The sequence below is a fragment of the Bos indicus x Bos taurus genome, chromosome 8 (genome assembly GCF_003369695.1).
Source record: "Bos indicus x Bos taurus breed Angus x Brahman F1 hybrid chromosome 8, Bos_hybrid_MaternalHap_v2.0, whole genome shotgun sequence".
NCBI lineage: Eukaryota > Metazoa > Chordata > Mammalia > Artiodactyla > Bovidae > Bos > Bos indicus x Bos taurus.
In genome coordinates, this window is record NC_040083.1 from 111,175,684 (window position 1) to 111,190,613 (window position 14,930).

At 57.8% G+C, this 14,930-nt stretch overlaps 1 protein-coding gene across 6 annotated transcripts in view; it reads left to right on the top strand.

The window, feature by feature from the left end:
- EIPR1 (EARP complex and GARP complex interacting protein 1) overlaps positions 1 to 14,930 on the top strand; it is a 76,522-nt gene that overhangs the window by 25,737 nt on the left and 35,855 nt on the right. The window contains exon 1 of one of the 6 annotated variants that reach the window (XM_027550713.1): positions 7,997 to 8,282. The exons of the other annotated variants lie outside the window; for them this stretch is intronic. The gene's annotated coding sequence lies outside the window, so the exon portion shown is untranslated. Of the gene's footprint in view, positions 1 to 7,996; positions 8,283 to 14,930 lie in introns of those variants that run through there. 6 annotated transcript variants of the gene reach the window in all.

The following is a 14,930-nucleotide window of genomic DNA, read 5'->3' on the forward strand; positions in this document are numbered from 1 at the left end:
ATCTCATTTATTTATGATGTTTCTGAATATGCTGTTTTGTATCATTTTCTTGGTGTTTGCACTACATACATGACTTTTCAAGTCTACTTCTAGAGAAGTACAGAAACCTTCTATGTAGGTCTCTCTGTCCTCCTCAGTGAAAAAATATAATCATCTCAAGATTTTCTTGATAGATGTTGACATCAGGTGTGTCGTTTTCAATATACGTATATACTTTTGTTTGTATTGTTTTCGTCTTTTATTTTGCCTTTGGTTAAAAAATAGGAATTTAGTTTCCTAAGTGGTCCTCCCATCAGAGGTGCCCCCCGCCCTCTCCCCGCCACGGCCTGGGGCCATTTCAGCCATTCCAGTCAATGTCCTTACCTCTGTGCTTGGAGACGGTACTCATTCCTTACCTAGTTATTGTTAGAAAAACAGGGAAAGCGTGGCAATTCAGAAAGTCTCCATCTTCAACCATAAAACTGTTTCTGCAGGTTGGTTTTGAGTAATGGGATTTTATGATAATTATTCTTCATTAGTCGGTCTGATGTAATTATATAAGATTTAAAAACCTTCCATTTGAAATCAAGCAGGAGCTGTTTGCCCAGGTCTCACGCTTGTTGGTCGCTTCTTTCAGTCTCTGTGTCAGGTGGTGTGACAGGCAGAGCTCTTCCAGGATTCCCTGGTTTCCCTCACTGGTCTGGAAGTTTCCCTCAAGCCCAGGGCATATCACTCAGAAATCAAGTCAGGGACTTATTTGTGGTGCCTCATCATGTTTTGAATTTTCTTCATGTATTTGGGGGAAGTTCCTAGGTTATTAGTCCTGTTCCCCTCACGGAATTAAATCAAGTTTCCAGTTTCCCTTGAGGCTGGGACCCAGCACGTGACCTAAGCTCCTCGGGTCAGATGTGGCCATGCAAGAGGACGGTGAGGTCGCCGGTGTGGGGGCTGCAGAGCTGTGGGCTTTGGGGGTGGGGGCCGGGGGCCGCAGTGCCGTGGCGTCCAGGTGGGAGCGGGTCCCCGGCACGGCGGTGGGCCTGCGCGTCAGCGCTGCTGCTGGGCTAGGCCCCGGTGTGTTTCCAACACTGCCCTCGATGGCCGGACAGGCCCGGTTCTCGTCACGACTGCTGCGTCCGCTCATTCTTCTGCGTCCTAAAGTCATCTCCACTCTCAGTCGACGGAGGCAGCTTTGTGGATGCGGCTGAGGCTGGAGGGCTGTGTGCTGTGCCAGGAGCTGGGTCACCTCCAGTTACCACCCCGGGTGGTACCTACCACGCAGGGGCGACGTGGAGGCCCAGCCTGTTCCCATTCTCACTGGGCTGCCCAGGGCCCCACGTGCCGGCCGCCTGCATGCCGTGTGCCCCTTGCCCTGTTGGGAGGAGACCCCGCCCTGCTGGGAGCTCGCGGTTGGGCGAGGAGGACAGGCGCTACCCAGTACCCCCGCAGTGGTGGTGCCTAGGGCAGGGGCTGGCGGGGGTGGTCAGAGATGGGCCGCGGGCCCAGCGCCAGCTGTCCTGGTGGTGACCACTCGGCTGAGGCACAGGCCTGCCCCTCCTGGACTCCCCCTCCTTCCTCTTCCTCCATCCAGTGCCTGTTGCTGCGCTCGCTTCCTGCGGCCCATCAGTGTGCTAAGAGGCCGTACAGACAAAGTAAGGGACAGAGAGGGGACCCCGGGGCAGGGAGGAGGGTGGGGTGGCCTGGCAGAGCCGAGGGCCTGGATTCAGAGGAGAGGACCTTCTGAGGGGTGCCTGGGAGACGACCGTTCTCCATTTACCACACACATTGCAATGGCTCCTTCCTGTGAGTGACTTGAAACCAAACAAATCCTTCTAGCGTGTTGATGTCTGTTTTTCCCTTCTGAAGATCAGCTCTCCCTGTCACCTGAGAGGGCAGGGCCATCCTGCTTCCTGAGCGCGGGCTGGGCATCAGGCAGGGGCTCCCTCCTCCAGACACCCCATGAGCACCCGTGTCGGATCCGGGACTGGTCAGGTTCAGGGGAATTGGTTTCTTTGCTGCGGACCCAGAGGTTTCCGAACACCTAGCTCCAGTGTCCCCCTCCGTCGCCGCGCAGATACTCTCTGCAGGGGTTCCTCTCCTCCCTTCCACTCTGGAGGTTTTGTGCAGCTGTGTGGACTCTGGAGCCCCATGAGAAAGTCCCCTGGGACTCTTCTCTAGCGCACCTAGACATGAACTCTCAAACCGATTTAACGTGACCAGAAATACTTTCCCGAGAGTTGGTTTTTAAGCCAACGTGGTTCAGCTGTGTTCGCCCAAGGGCCAGCACGTGCATCGTGAGCCCCCAGGTGAAACGGGCTGCCCCAGCTGGAAGGGGCGAATGTGCCCTCTGACCAGCAGCCTGCTTAGGAGAGTCCCTTGGCCAGCCGTGGGCGCAGGCCTGTTCTCCTTGGGGTCTAAGGGCCCCCCTCTGCCTGTGGAGGGCATGGGCCTGTGGAGGGAGAAGACCTGTTCTCCTCGGGGTCTGAGGGCCCGCCTCTGCCTGTGGAGGGAGAAGACCTCTCTCCATCGAGTCCCCCGTGTGTTGCTAGGAGCCAGGTTGATCCCAGAAGGCGAGCTTAAGAAGGAGGTGATTTATCATCTTCGAGTGGAACCCAGCCGGTGAGGACCGGCTTCGTCATCCCCTGACAGTGCTCTCGGGGTGAAGGGGCATGCCCTTGGGGTGAAGGGGCACACGGTCTCTTTCAGGAGCACCAGCCCCGTCACGCGGCTCCACTCATGACCCGACATCTCCCAGAGGGCCCCCTCCTGACACCGTTGCACTGGGGGCTGGGATTTCAGCACAGGAACTTGGCGGGGAGTCTGGTAACCTGTTATGACGAAATAGGCATTGCTTCCGTCTCTCCCCACTAGGGTCGTCATCTTGGCAGAAGCTTCCCGAGTGCAGCTGGTGATTTTTAAACCTATTGTCTTAACGGAAGTTACATTGTAAATACTTGGGTAAAACTTAAAAATATACCTTTTTTATAGTATTATTTTGATCTATATCATAATGCATTTAGCAAGCAACTATCTTTCCTAGCTCCCCTTTGAAAGCAGAAAGGTTATAAATGATAAATATTCAGGGCCCAGCAGACTCAGATACAGAGAAAGCATTCAGGTATGTAATGAACTGTGCACTGCTCACATAAGATCCATCCCATTTTGCCTCCATGTGAATCCTAATTACAAAAAAATTGAATTCTTGACCTCCAAGTGTCTGTGTGGTGAGGCTGGGTATGACCGTGAACTCTCCCTGAGCTGCGCCCCCCCGCCCCAGCCGTCCCCACCGCTGCAGGCACTGGCGCTCACACCCGGCGGGCGCTCAGTCCTCAATGTGGAGACTGGGTTCAGGGCCACCGAGCACCCTCATCGAAGCCGGGGAGTCTCGGGAGCTCGAGAGAAGCTGAAGGTCAGGTCTCTTTTCCGTCCTGACCGGAAAGCGGAGGGCTGGCTCCGCGAGGGTGGAGAGGTTCCCCAGGCCTGGGTGCTTCCCTGTGGAGCCCCCGCTCCTGGCCTGGCCTGTCGCGTGAGGGGATGAGACGGGCTTCCTCTGTGTCCCTCTTGTGGCAGAAACAGACACATGTGGTCCTGTGGCCTTTAGCCTGGCTGGTCACAGAAGGACGGGAGACATGGGTGTTCTGCCCCTGTGTCTTGTCCCCTTTCTGTGCCCGCCTTCCCTGGGCCTGCTTCGCCCTTGCCCCCCATCACCTTCCTCCTGGGCAAACCCTGGGGCCAGATTCAGCACGGACAGCCAAGTGGCAGCGTATGTCTCGAAGCCCAAGTCAGAATTAACACCCTTTAGGAAACACTCCCAGAAGCGTCAGCCGGAGTGCACTGCTGTTACCCTGGCTTAGGGGCAGTTCTCTCTTGATTGTGTTCCGGGTCCCTGGGAACGTCTGACTTTCCAACCGCAGTCTAACCAGCCCCCCCTTCCCCCCCCCACCCCACAACACGTATTAGTGACAAAAAGCACCTTCACTGTAAGGGCCGTCGCTTTGTATCCTTCTGCGTTTAAAGACGGGTTTTGCGTCTCTGATGTGACGTGATGATAACCACTTGGCTTTGTCCTGGGCCGTTTCTGCCCGCCAGCCTGAGTCTAGACCTTGGGGTGGGCACTGGCTCACATGCGCGTGTAAACACAGACCCTGTGGAGGAGAGTGTCGGGAGGCGCAGCAAGAGAGGCCTGGGCCCTGTGAGGCTGGGCGTGGCTGCGGGGCAGGCTGCTCCATGACAAGGGGCAGTTTGAGTGCCTGCAGGAGAGGGGACAGTGTGTGTGTGTGCGTGTGTCAAACGTGTGCACAGGTCTGGGAGACTCCCGCTCCAGGGCCTGCTGAGGGCCTGAGCTGGGCAGCGTGCAAGAGTCCAGGGTGCGGGAAGCAGCCGGGCTGCCGTGTGGGCGGGAGGCTAGTGGCCTGGGTTCTGGAGGGCCCGGCAGGCTCGGCTCTCAGGACGGTGGGCCACGCTGCAGGGGAGGGAGGCGCACGCATCCGTCCATCCCATGGGTGTTTGTCCAGCTGCTGCTTGCTCTGCATGTCCAGAGCTTGAGGAGAACAGGCCCTCACAGCCTTCCCTCGTCCGCACCCAGCTGTGGGGCAGACGCCAGACATGCCAGCCGGGGCCTCTGGTGTGTGTGATGCCCCGTGTCAGGAGCACCCTGGCCTTGGCCCTGATTGTGGGGGTGGGACGCTGGGGAGCCTGGACGAGGAGTGGTTCGGGTTCAGCATTGGACAGGGAAGCGTGTCCTGCGTCCGGCCAGCGGGCTACAGGGAGGCGGGTGCGCTGCTGCTGAAAAGGAGGTGCCGTGGGCATCTCTGCGCGTTGAAAGCCGAGGCGCTGGCCCCAGATTGGGACCAGCCCTGGGCCTGCGGTGCCGGCCTGCGGTGCCGGCCTGCGGTGAGGGCAGAGGGCTGGTTCCGTGCCCTGCTGTTACGAGTCCATGCTCGCTCTGCTTGCTGCACGACAGGCTGATAATGGAGAGACGAGCTGGTGGGGCAGAGGATAGCGGCTTTACACAGAAAGCCAGCAGACAGAAGATGGTAGGCTTGTGCCCCCCAAGGAGCCGTCTTGCTCGAGTCAGAATTCCTGCTGCTTTGATACTAAAAGGGGATGGAGTAAAGTCAGATGCTTCCTCCTTCCCTTTGGGCCCCCGGAGGAATGTGTGAATTTCTTCCTCCTGGAGCTGTTCACAGGTGGTCAAGAGAATTCCTGTGAGCTAAACCAAGCTCACTTCATGCTCATTATCTGGGAGCAGCGTTCCCGGAGATGGGCCATTACGGATAACTGAAGCCTGGAGGCAGCATCTCTTCAGTGATGAACGTGTGTTGGAACGCAGAGGTTCTTCCTTATGACCCTCGGCATCCCGGCTAGGGCGTTAGCACCCAGGGCTCCCTCAGCCCTCGCCCTCCTCCCAGGCCTCCGTATCCACCCCAGGTTCCTGCTGTTGGTTGTGGAGGTGTACCCGGGCATCTGGGTCGTGTCAACTCTCCTTCCCCCTGTCCACACAGAAGGAAGGGACATTCTGAGGCTGGCGTCCTTTGTTTAAAGCCAGATAGAATGCGGGAGTGGCCTCAGGATGGCTGAGAAGGGAGGCAGAAAGTGGGGGCCCAGAGGCCAGGGAGGACGGTGGCAGGGGCCTGGCTCCAGCCTCCCTCGCCAGCTGGTGGGGAGATGGAATAGACAGTTCTGTCCTGGGAAGAGCCCCGCGGGCAGTGAGCGCTGCAGAGAGTGAGCCTGGGTGGGAATCCTGGGCGTGGAAGACAGCGTCTGATCCGGGAGATGGTGGGGGGCGGGGGGAGCGCTCTGGCCGCGGCAGGGTGGCTGCTGCCCATCCACGTCCAGGCCTGGGGACAAGGTGGCCTCGAGGGACATCCAGGCTGCGTTCTGTGAGTGCCCCCTGCAGCCACTCGCTTCCTGTGAGAGGAGGGCTGGTGGAAGGCCCTGGGCCCTCCTTTGAGAAGCGCCCCCTCCCAGTAGACCTTCCGCAAGCGCAGGGCCCGCTGTTGTGTGTTTGGAGTAAGACGAGTCTGCTTTTAGAGGTCAGGCTCCGAGGCGGGGTGTGTCTCCGCCGTCCTGCAGCGTCTGACCCAGTTTCAGCGGAGGCGGTTCTCCGAGATGGTGAGGATTGCCCCTGGGACCTTCCGTTTAGACTCAAGTGTCTGCCACCTGGACGTGGCTGAGTGTCCAGGAGTGACACGAGGAGCCGAAGAGGGTGGGGGGAGCGCGAGGCGGGCCCTGTTGCTTAGCGACATTCCCAGCCAGCATCTCTTCTTCCGAGAGCCTGGCCACGGCCTGGCTTTGTAACGGGAGCACTTTGGTTTTTCACAGTAGTGTCCCTGCATCACTGATGGCTGTCATCTGCTTGATGCTGCTGGTCAGAGAGGCAGAAGGGCTTCCCAAACACCCTAGCAGACCTTTTCCCAGCCGTAACGTTTGCTGTTTCACCATCGTCTATTTTCAGAGGAGTTGGTAACTTAAATGAAGATTTCTGAAACTCCTGAAGGGTCCCCAAGTCTGCTCCAGATTCAGTGTATGAGCTCCCTTTTTGTTTGGGGGTGAGGTCGTGGTCTGTGTTTTAGGGGACCTCTGTGTCACTTAGCAGAGGTCAAAGAGCAGTTGGAGAAGCCCTGCTTTTCCAGTGAGGAATCCGGGTCACATGGGGCCCTCTCCACCTGCGGCTCCTTCAGCTCTTCACTGTCTAACTCACCTTGGAGATTTCTCTACTCGCGTCGGAAGTGATGGGAGGACAAAGCCCTGGGTTGGGAGGACACTGGCAGGTCCCCTGGGAGCCGGCGGGGTCCTGTGGTTCCACCCCAGAGGCCACGTGTCCAGGGTTTCAGAGGAACCGCTGCGGGGGAGGGACAAGAACGGTCTCTGGAGTGGCCGTGGGGTGCAGGTGACATGCAGCGTGGAGGCCGGCGGCCTGGGCGGGGCCGGGGGAGGGGACAGAGCGGAGCTCGTCCCCTTGGGAGGACCTTCCTGGTCATCCTCTGCTCTCGGGAAGACAGGCGGCGCTTTTACCCAGCTCTCTTGGTGGCTCCCCGCCCCGAGAGGGAGGCTCAAGGAAGGACCCACACTCCTGAGAGCAGCGCTGGGGAGATGCGGGACGCGGTGGGGGTTTGGGGGAGGAGCCTGGAGACCGCGGAGGGGGCGGGGCGGGGCGGGGGGAGGAGCCTGGAGACCGCGGAGAGGGCAGGGCGGGGGGGAGGAGCCTTGAGGGGGCGGGGCAAAGGGGCAGCCTGGATGACACACGTGCGCGCAGGTGAGCGGAGGGGGCGGGCAGGCCTGTCTCCCGTGACCACGTCTGCGGACTCGGATCCGTCCACCCAGCCCTTTCCCACCTTGTCACCTCTCGCAGGGGAGGAGGGTCAGGTCAGGTGTCAGCAGGGAGTGTTACCTGGGTCCACCACGCAGACACTCCCGCACCCGCCCCATTCTCAGCCCTCCCCGTCAGGAGCTTTTCAGCATGAAAATCGCACGGTGTGACTAACTTCAGCTGCCTTTGGACTTTGCAAAGATCTGAGCACTTGCAGCTTGTTCAGGAGAAAGTACTGTAAGTATGTAAAATGCTATCAAACCTTCCAAGTAACATGTGTGTGTGTGTGTTTCATGGAAAGATCCAGAATTTCCAAACAGTGACCCTGTTCGTTTACAAAAGACTGATGAGCACACAGACGTGGTTTAAGTTGGTCTCTTACTTCTGTGTTTCAGAATCCCCCCTTCACGTCCTGCGCTTTGAGCCGTTCTCAGTAAAATAAAGAGAGCAAAATAAAGAGAGGAAGGAAGGAGGAGCATTTCCAGTGTCTGTCGTTCCAGGGCTGTGCGCTCATTTCTAGCTGGCAGGGGTGGTTCATGAGCGCGTGGCCCAGAGGTGGCTCCTCTCTGCTCTGTGCTTTGCTGGGCCCGTGAGGGACGCTGTGTCCGCTCGTCAGGCTCCAAGATGAGCCTGCGTGTCCGTGTGCAGAGTCAGGCTTCTGAACTGGCGCCAGCCCCATCACCCCGAGAGCAGTAATGGGCACCAGTGGGGTTCCCCGCGCCTGTGAAGGGCACACGCTTCAGTGGCCGTTCCCTGGGCAACGGCAACCCGAGCCAGCTGGCTCCATCCCCACCCGGCAGCGCGCGCACCCGCCAGGAGCCAGCGCCGCAGCTATGGCCGTCTGTGGGCTCCGATGGTGCACGTTTGCAGTCAGGTGTCAGGGCCCAACCGAGGAGGAGCCCCTGGGCGGCAGGCCTCGGGGCACTGGGCCAGACATGCGGCCGCAGCTGTGGGGCGTGGGTGCCTGAAAGGAGCTGCGTCTGCAGGAAGTCAGGTCAGAGAAGGGCAGAGCTCTCTGGGGTCTGCAGTGCGCCTGCTGGAGGGCGAGGCCTTGGAGCAGCCCTGCCCCGAAGAGCTGCAGGGTCGGCGGTCAGGAGGGGCCCTGGCTGGCCCTGGCCTGCTCTCTGCTGGGCGCCAGCATTAGGGCTGCGGGGCGAGAGGCGGGTGGCCTGGGTGTATCCCTGTGGTTGCTCAGCACGCGCTGCCAGACAGACTCGGGGAGTCAGGACAGTGCTGGAGCCGCATGGAGTCCAGCTACGACTGTGAACGTCCCTGGGGGTCTCAGGAGTAAGGATGAGGGTGGTCTCAGCAGAGCTGGGCGCGCAGGGCTTGGCTGGAGCTCTGGGGTGAGTGAGATCATGGGCGCACACCTGTGCCTTTGGGGTCGCTTGGTTCCACCTGGCTGGGTGTCGGGATGACACAGGGCTGAGGAAGGGCCAGCAGGCCGGCTGGGGTGAGCAGCCGGGGCTCTGGGCTGGGAGGCCACAGAAAGGTCGCTGCCAGCTGGAGGTGGCGGGGTCCCGGAGGGATGAGGGTTCTGGCCCACTTGGGGGTGAAGCTCCCCAGACACCTGGCACCACACCACTCATGGGACCCCTTGCAGAGCCTGTCTCCCCGCAGCACCCAGACCCCTCCACCGGGAAGGCCTGGGAGGTGCCGGGGCAGCTGCGTGGTCGTCACGGAGCAGGCTGCGGCTGGCGCCTCCGGAGCTGAGACGGGAGCACATGGAAGGCGGCATCCCAGCTTTGTGGGCGTGTGGGCCCTTCTCAGGCCCTTCCCGTTGCCTCTGCATCTCCTTTAAAGGCAGCCCCATCCTCTGGTGGGCCCCCGAGACAAGCAGCCCCCCGCCTGGGTCGGTGGCTGTGGGAGGGGCACCAGGACGATGCACTGGGGGTCAGGAGCCGCCCGCCCTGTGGCTATGGGCCGGCTGCTGGTAGTCCTCTCGGAGGTCGCCGTGTGCCCGCGCCGCCTCGCGTCAGGGACAGCAGCACGCTGGACACCGGCCTCACCGGCTCGGGGAGCCGCCTCCTGGAACCTTCTGCTGCCTTGCAGGTTCCCTGTGGGTTTAGCGTGGGCGTGAAGGAGCTCCGCACACAGGGGCCCCCAGACGTGCTCTGTTCCCCCGCCCCACAGTGTTCCGAGGGGAAGGGGATGCCCCGCTTCCTGCCCCACTGGCTCTGCTGTCCCTGGAAGGGTGGGGACCCTGCTCCCTTCCCGTTGTACCGTCTGGAGTCTGCACGCAGTGCCTGCCGGCCCTCTGAGAGGGGGCCCAGGCCTCCGTGTGTGGGTCTGACGGTGAGATGGGGTGTGATGTGCTGGGCAGGGACCGCGTCAGCTCTCACAGGGCCCTTTCCTCCTGCCGCCGCTGCCCTGGGAGTGGTTGGCTTTCCGGGGGAAAACCTACAGGATGTTCTTGGGGTGCTGCTATGGGGTCGTTCCTCAGTGGAACCCAGGTTTCCTGGAAGGCAGGGCCCTGGCCTGTGAACTGTCTCAGGAGCCGAGTGAGGGGCAATGACTCCATCGTGGGGGCTCAGGGCAGGTCCCACCTGGTCAGTCCCAAGTCTGCGGTCACACCCACCAGGCGCTGGAGGGCCTGGCCCACCTCCTGTCTCCTCTGCACAGCCGGAGCCCAGGGCTGGCACGCTTCCTCCCTGTGCCCGCCGGCGCTCATGGCCCATCCCCCTACCCTGCTCCTGCCGAGGCACCGCCTGCCCGCCCTCGGGCATCTCGGGGTGCAGGGCTCCCACCACTGGGGCAGATGCCAAGGCATCGCCCGGCCCACCCTCAGGCATCTCGGGGTGCAGGGCTCCCACCGATGGGGAGACACCTGGCTGCCCTTTGTTTCTCACTGCAGGCTCCTGCAGCACCTGAAGGCCAGGGCTGGTGGGGAGGCGTGGCGGGCACCTCCCTGGGTGCTGGCGGGCCAGCCGGGTTACACCAGCTCAGCTGGATCCCACCTCATCAATCTTGCTCAGCCCGTGTCAGCCGGCAGAAGTCTCTGAAAATAGCCTGAGATTCCGAGTCACCACGCCCCACGGAAGCCTCCTCCCCCGCGGCTGTGGATCAGACTATCCCCGGCCGGGCTTTGCTCAGGCTTACAGAGGCGCTAATCTCCTCCGAGTCCGCGAAGCCTGGACTGCTGCTCCCTACCGTGGTCCGCGCCTGGCGTGGGTGCACTTGGCACCCTCGATGCGCTCTCACATCCATTTGCCTGATTGCCTTTTTATCTAAGTGCCTTCAGATCGAGTGTTACACGTAACAGTCAGGCCAGCGTCAGATGGGCCTTCTAGACACAGCTCACAGCGCACGTTTTCCCTTTCAGAGTGCCAGGCTGTTCCCAAGCCAGGAGGCTTCAGCTGGCTTTGGACTGGTGTGAATGAGCCCCATGAGCCGGGGGTGGACACTTGGGTCCCTGGGCCTCGGTCTCCTCATCTGAGAATGTGGGGCATGGTGGGGAGTTGCCTGCACTGGATCGTCTGTGGGTCTGAACCTGCGGTGAAGACCAGGCTCATAGGAGGTGGCCCTGTCCATGTGGTGTGGGGTAGGGGGCTCCCGGTCACCGGAGTGGAGCAGTAACTCTGGCAGTTACACTGCGGGGCCTGACTTCAGGGTAGCTTTGAAAACAGAGATAAAAGAACGCCTCGGTGGTCGTTACAGCATCTTCCTTCTAAAGATCAGGTTTTCCTTCTTAAAAGCACCTTGGGTTCTTTGATAGCTGGTGGATGTGTGTTGAATGCTCAGTTGAGATCCATACAGATGTGGAAACCCTCAGAGCCTCAGAGCCCATTTGCGTGTCTCGGTGGGCACACCTCCAGCGCTTCTCAGTTAGCGCTGTTTGCCTTCCATTTCATCTGCTTCTGATGCCTTGGAGAGTTTCGATAATGCCTACCATATTCCTTGGACCAAGAGCGCACCCTGACAGTACTCTGCAGCCCTGCACATCCCTCGGGCGGGTAATGTCAGCAGGCGCCTCCCGGTGGCTTTCTGGTCTTCCTCAGGATGGTTCTGGTGTTTGTCTTTCAGTAAGGGGCTTCGGACTCGCCTCGTATTGATGGAATTCTTCCTGCCAGATGCGGTCCGGTTTCAGAATCGCCGGCCTCCATCCCTGGTCTGGAGCAGGCCCTCCACCCGCCCGACTGGTCCCCCGGGCCCTTCCCGGTCTGGTCCTCGGAGGCTCAGCCCTCATTGCTCTCGGCGTTAGTTCAGCTCGTTGTGTCCCACATGGCAGTGCTGGCCATGCCCCACGCCCCGAGGGCCCCGGGCCTGCGATCCTGCTCAGAGCGCCTCTGTGTCCACTTCCACGTGCCCACAGCTTCCTGGGGGCACAGGTCAGGTTGCTTCTGTTCCCAGCAGCTTCCTTCGACTCCCCTGCAGGGAGGGCATCTCCTCCCTTCAGCACCTCGCCTGGATTTGCAAAGATCTGGACCTCGTGTTACGCAACCGTTTGATCATGTTTTGCATCCACGGGGGCCGCGTCTGGTCTGACTGGGCTCCGTGTGTCAGTCTCCCAGTCTTCTCCTCTGGGCTTCTGGCTAGACCGTTGGCCTCCAGCCTCAAGTGCACACGGCGAGGAGGGGCAGGGTACGCCTGTCCTCTTCCTAGCCCGCCGAGTGCAGCTGCTCTGTGGCTATTGTCCATAACACCCCGGCCCTACATGCCTTTAACCGTTAAAGTAGGCCCATGTCTCCACTGCCTCTGACAGGGAGAGGGACACTTTCTGAGGCTTCCACCCGCTGACCCCAAAGGCCACGGGGAGGTGGGCCTTTTCCCTCCTGCTGTATGTCCGCCCCTTGGAAACGGCCTCTCTGGGTGGGTCTGCAGGGCTGGCACATCTGCTGTGGCCTGGCTTTGTCCATTTATTGCCTGGCCCCCCAGTGCCCCAGTCTGACGGGGACATGGGACGCTTTGGGTTCAGTGAACCTTGAGCTGCCAGGTTGTCGCGCTCTGCCTGGCATGTGAGCAGCAGCAGGAGGTCCCTGGAGGCCAGTGGGGGTGGGGGTGCCTTGTTACACTCCTGCCCGGTGCTGCGGGGCCCTGATTGCGGGGCCTCGGGCCATGTTCCCATCAGTGGGTCCTGTGTCTGAAACCGGCCCAGCCCAGGCCTGGGTAAAGGATTATGACTTCAGTGGAGTGACTCCCCTCAGCCTCCTGCTCATTCACTCCTGTTTCCCTTGGCATTTGTGTGAACGCACGCGCGCGCGTGCGTGTGTGTGTGTGTTGGCGGGGGCGGGGGCAGTGATACAGGGGTGGAGGGCCATCTGTTCCGTTCCTTGGGGGACGTCTCCTGTTGTCTGTCGGCCAGTTGGCCTTCCTTGGCTGGTACCTTGGCCTGGTTGGTTGTTAACGATAATTGCTGCCCCCTGGCTTCTGGCAGTCACCTACCACCAGCAGGCTGCTCTCGCTTTGGGGCCAGATTTAACTACTGGGGTCAGAGAGTGGTCACAAAGCCTGTTACCAACAAGCCACGCTTCCCGACAGCGTCTCCTGAGAGTAGGGTTCCTGGGTCCCCTGGTACGTGGACTTTCAACTGCCAAAACGTTTTCCAGAACGTTTGAGTTATTTTACACTCTTTCCAGCAACACTTGAGGGTACAGTTGCCTTTGCGTTGACTTTTAGCCACCTGTCAGTTATGTGGTCTATCTTGCTTTGGTTTTGTTGTGCAATTACTGTTGATGTTGAGCATCTTTTTTGGTGCTTATTGACCATTCAAATGTTTTCTTTTGTGAAATGTCTGATTCAGTCTTCTGCCTGCTTTTGAAAATTGGGTTACTTGTCTGATTATTAAGTTGTAGAAATTCTTTACGTGTATTAGATACAAGCCCTTTATCAGGATACAGATATATGTGTTCGAATATTGTCTCCAAGTTCTGCTCTATTTTTAAAGCTGAGTCTTTCCAAGAGCGGCAGTTTTAAATTTTGATAAAGTCCAATGACTCTTGGTGAATGAAGTTCTTAATTATGAAGTAGCCTGTTATCAGTCTTTTTCTTTGTCATTTGTGGTTTTTATGCCTCATTAAGAAGTCTTTGCTAATTCCACATTTAGGATATTCTACTGTGTATTGTAGAAAGATTTGTATGGTTCTGTCTTACTCATTTCAATCTCCAGTCTACCTGGAGTTAGTTTTCGGATATGTTGTGAAGTAGAATGCAGCTCATTTTTTTTTTTCACATGGATACATAACTCATCAGCATCTTTTACTGAAAAGACCACCCTTTGTCCACTGCAGTTAAGTATCATTCTGTCATTTTGTTTTAAATCAGGTGACCATCTCTGTGAAGTCTATTTCTGGATTCCATTGGCTTTCTCTGGGCTATTTATCTAACTGGGAATCAGCAGTAAATTAATACCAGATTGTAAACCATCCAGTTTGTTCTTCTGCATGACTGCCTTGGCCATCTGCGTACTTCACATTTCTGTGTAAGTTTTAGCATTTCTTCCACAAAAAAAAAAAAGCCAACTAGGACTTTGAGGGTTCAGGGCTCTTTACAGTGAGAAGTTTCCCATCCATGAACATGGTGTGCCCCTCCCACTAGCGAGGCCTTTGCTCTGTTAGCAGTGTTTTGCATTTCGTACCTCTTTCGTTTGAGATATTATTGGATATTTCATTTTTTAATTAGATCATTAATAGTTTTTCAAATTTCGTTTTTAAAAATCTTTGTTTCTCTATAGATACCAGTTGAATTTTATACATCATCTTTGTGTCTAGCAGTTTTGCTGATTGCCCTTTGTATTTCTACCGTCTGTGTGTGTAGATTCTAAGTTTTTACACATATAATCATTAGCAAATAATGGTTCTGTTACTCTTTTCTTGTTCTTGCAGTTTTTTTCTTGTCACGTTGAAGTAGTTAAGACCTCCCGTGGGACGTTAACTAGAGGTGGTGGCACAGTATTCTTGTCTCCTTCCTCTTCTCAAGGGGGAAGCGCATAATGTCTCACCCCCAGCAGTCATGTTTGCTGGGTGAGCAGGCAGCTGTGGGAAGAGCTACCTTCCCGACCGGAGCAGAGCCCCAGAGGGAGCTGTCCGCCGGGAGCCCAGCACTAGCCGGTCCCCCCGCGCACCAGTTGTTGCTGCCGCGTCGCCTGCCGTCACATGCGGCGCACTGCTCGTGCGCACAGCCAGTGTTTTGTTCTCAGGTCACTAGTCCCATCACTTTTCAGGGTAGAACTTTGTTTTTCTGTCATTTAGGAAGATTAAAATAATCTGTGCCTCTGCTGGGTGGATGTTTTGGGCATTTGCTGCTGCCTTCCAACTCAGAGTTACCAACTGTCTCTTCAGTTAGTTTTTCTCTTTTCAGGAGTTCCATTGACAACCCCAGGGGCTCTGCAGTGAGACTGTGGAACTTAAAATCTCAGCAGAAAAAATCCATTTCGCTCATAGACAGAAACTGTCATGTTCTACTTGGCATGGTTAAAAGTGGATGTGTTTACATAGAATTTGTATGTAACATCCATGATACTTTAAGCTGCAATTCCCTGCTCTGTCAGACCCAGTCAGGTACATGAACAGAGTGCTGAGACTGGGATCAGAGAGACGTGGGTGAAGTCCTGATCCTCCTGCTGACCGTTTGGTCGTGGGTGATAATGGTGTTGTGATAACAGCACCCGGGGGGCAGGCGTTTCCCGTGTGGTTACTGCTGTGGG